The sequence below is a fragment of the Danio rerio genome, chromosome 19, assembly GCF_052040795.2.
Source record: "Danio rerio strain M-AB ecotype USA chromosome 19, GRCz13ab, whole genome shotgun sequence".
NCBI classification, from domain to species: Eukaryota; Metazoa; Chordata; class Actinopteri; order Cypriniformes; family Danionidae; genus Danio; species Danio rerio.
The window spans coordinates 10,568,896-10,572,404 of record NC_141039.2 but is presented as its reverse complement, the minus strand read 5'-3'; the positions used below and the strand labels follow the sequence as shown (position 1 = coordinate 10,572,404).

The 3,509-nt window shown below is 32.5% G+C and overlaps 1 protein-coding gene across 1 annotated transcript in view; it reads right to left on the bottom strand.

Moving 5' to 3' along the window:
- The window catches only part of si:rp71-15k1.1, a 465,095-nt gene that overhangs the window by 262,748 nt on the left and 198,838 nt on the right, over window positions 1–3,509 (bottom strand). The gene's annotated exons all lie outside the window — the stretch shown is intronic.

The following is a 3,509-nucleotide window of genomic DNA, read 5'->3' as shown; positions in this document are numbered from 1 at the left end:
TCTAAGTTAAAAATATATATATATTCAATTGTAAAAAAAAAAAAAAAAAAAGGTTTTACCATTTCTCTAAATATATAAGGCTTGGCAGTTTTTGGCATCTTGGAAAACTCATTCACAAAAATCACAGACTTTCAGATCAGCAGATTTTTAGCCCATCGAGTCTATTTATTTACTTGTGTAAATGTGTGTTAATTTATATTTATCCAATTTTTTTATTAATTTCAATAAAATTGTTTGTCATTTAAAACTATTAATACTAAAATGTTCACACGATTCTTTGACATTACAGTTTATATTTTTTAGTAGATTTATTATATGAGAGACTTGCTTTGTTTAGCAATTAAGTGAATCAAATTGGATTTGCATTGTTAACATTAAATAAAAGTTAAAAAGGTATTGTTTTTTATTTCATATCTTAAGTTTTTATATATGATACTCCTAAAATGATTTCACATAAATTCACAGATTTTTTCTTCTTCAAAATTCTCAGCAGAGATAGCAAAAAATGGCCACAGATTCTGTCAGGCCCTAGATCCGACTCAGTTAACACTAACCCAGAGTTAACTCTTACAAGTGTGAAAAGCCCTCGTATAATATCAGAAATTCACAGCTAACAGCTTAATCTTCATAAATCTAATTATGATCCAGTGTGCTGGCTACTGATGCTTTATTCTGTAGATATCTTTGTTTATCTTATATTGTCTTTCACTGAAACTATCTCTGCTCATTATAGGCAAAAAGCAAACTGTAAGGGAAATTTTGTGTTTCAAGGTGCCTGAGAGATTATCGAAAGCCTAATTTTAGAAGTGTTCTATCAGGTTTTAAAAAGCCTGTTGTATTTATACTTGAAGACACTTGTTGAAGCGTTTACTGGCATACATCTGCTTCCATAATCACGATGATAATAATGCTTTAAACTTATAAACCTCATTGGCAGCAACATGTAATAGTTGTAGATATGTCCCTGTACATGTAAATTATGGAAACAATAGAGCTTCTTCTGTAATAAGTCAGTCATAGCCTAGTAAATTACCATGCCAACTCATGCAGCAGTGTACCTTTTTTTTAACATGAATGTAGGCTAAGTGAGTTTATATGAACTGCATTGCACAGAACAATGAGATATTGTGATATTATGATTTAGAGCACCTAAAAATCAAGGTTCTACAATGGGGTTTTAACAGTGATTGGATATTTTGTTTAGTGGGAAGAGTATTTTTACGCTGTAAGGATTCTTTTGTGGACTGTAAAGGTTTTGTGGATGTTAAAGATTCTTCATGGAAGCATCAATGCTGATAAAGAACCTTCATTTTTAAGAGTGAAGATCATGAACTCACATGCTGACATGTCAATTTGTAATATGATGTTAAATGAAGTAGCTCATATAAAAGTTGAGGAATGTATCTTAAAAGATCGTTTTGAAAGTATGTTAATGAAGGGATGTGTGTTACCCAAAAGATAATAGATTGTTAGTTCTGTGAGGTGACATTAGAAAAGGGCTTTTAAACGGTACAGATGGTATATAAATGTTTTTTGTGCAATAGTTTATTTAAAAATCAAACGTAAAATGGTCTGGATATCTGATTTCTGGAATACTGAAATATGTAAAGATGGTCTCAAACAAGAAAACTGTACAAATAAAAGATGGACAAGCTGAAAATAAATTATTTTAGTGAAATAAAATGGATCTTGTTTGCAGTATTTTTTTTCCTAATCTAACGATATTAACTAATTCACGCACTGTATATGGGGGAGGAATGTTGGTAAAGTCAAGATCGGATTTGCGGCCGGCCCGAAGTTCAATATGCACATCAATAAAGCAGCATTTTTTATGACACTGTATAAAAATAATTCATATTTTTACAGGACTTTGATGGTTGGGTTAGGCGTTATAAATGCAATTTATTGGGTAATTTATTAGATAGCATAAATAATATTCGGCACAACTACTGTTTTTATGTTACTGTGACGGTTGGGTTTAGGGTTGGGGTGGGGGTAGACGTTAATAGCATACTATAAATGGGAAATTTCAATAATAATATAAATAATAATTCTCATTAACTTCCGGCTGCAACTGTATCCCATCTAGAAACAACCAAGAATATTTTTCAGTTCATTCATTCATTCATTCATTTTCTTTCAGCTTAGTCCTTTCATTCTTCAAGGCGGAATGAACTGCCAACTCATCCAGCATATGTTTACACAGCGGATGCTCTTCCAGCTGCATCCCAGTACTGGGAAACATCCATACACTCATTCACACACATACACTACTGACAATTTAGTTTATTCAATTCACCTATAGCACATGTCTTTGGACTTGTGGGGGAAACCGGAGCACCTGGAGGAAACCCTCGCAACACGGGGAGAACATGCAAACTCCACACGGAAATGCTAACTGGTTCAGCCAGGACTCGAACCGGTGACATTCTGGCTTTGAGGTGACAGTGCTAACCACTGAACCACTGTGTCGCCGGTATGTTTTTCAGTAAAACTCATAATTTGTTTATGATATGCATCATTCAGATTTCTTTAATGTACACATACGGAATATTTGGAATTTAACAGTGAATTGGTCTTATAGGATCATTAACGTGAAATGCTACAGGATTGTTTAAAATGGTAACTTTCCATAAGCCGCTTCTGTAACTTCTCGATTTTCCATGGATTGGAATTTTCATTTTTCTGAGGGGAAAATATAGCATAAATTTTGATTTAAAGAAGACATTCAGATAATATACTTACTATGCACAAATGGCACAAGAATATTTGAAAAAGTTTGTTTTTAAATTTGTAAGAATTTATAAATACTCATAATTTTGTCTTTGTGTGTGTGTGTGTGTGTGTGTGTGTGTGTCCGCGCATGTGTGTCCTTTCAAGTATATTTAGAACAAAAATTATTTTATGAAATGTTACATACTTATACTTTGACATCATTATAAAATTTGTCATAATATCTATACTGGTGATGTATATAGATCAGAGATGCCCAAAGTAGGGCCCGTGGGCCAAAGGTGGCAAATGGTAACTTAAAATTTAGCCTACCATTCTATCTGAGAAGAGAGATGGAAATGATGGGGGTGGTCTAGAGACTGTAATTTTAAACTTAATGTAACTTTTTGCTTGTTTGTTTTATTATTAAGCTAATTGAAATGAAATGTTTCACATACTAATCAAGGCAAAGGCAGATCCTGCTTGACTAGTGAATTCAGCACTAGTGAACTCCACTATGTTATAAATGTGATTTATGTTTTTATTGCAAAACATATATATTTTTAAATGTTATATTGCATTAGATAATATGATTTAAAGTAATGTTTTCTATTTACTTTTAAATCTTATGAAATAAAAATGGAAATTACCCATAGCAACTTTGTTGTCATTTAGTTTGGTATATTTTGGCCCACAACTCTTAATGGTATTTGGTTTTTGGCCCTTTACACAAAAAGGTTTGGGCTCCACTGAGATGGTCAAAATAAATCTGTTTCATCACACTGACCATGCAACAT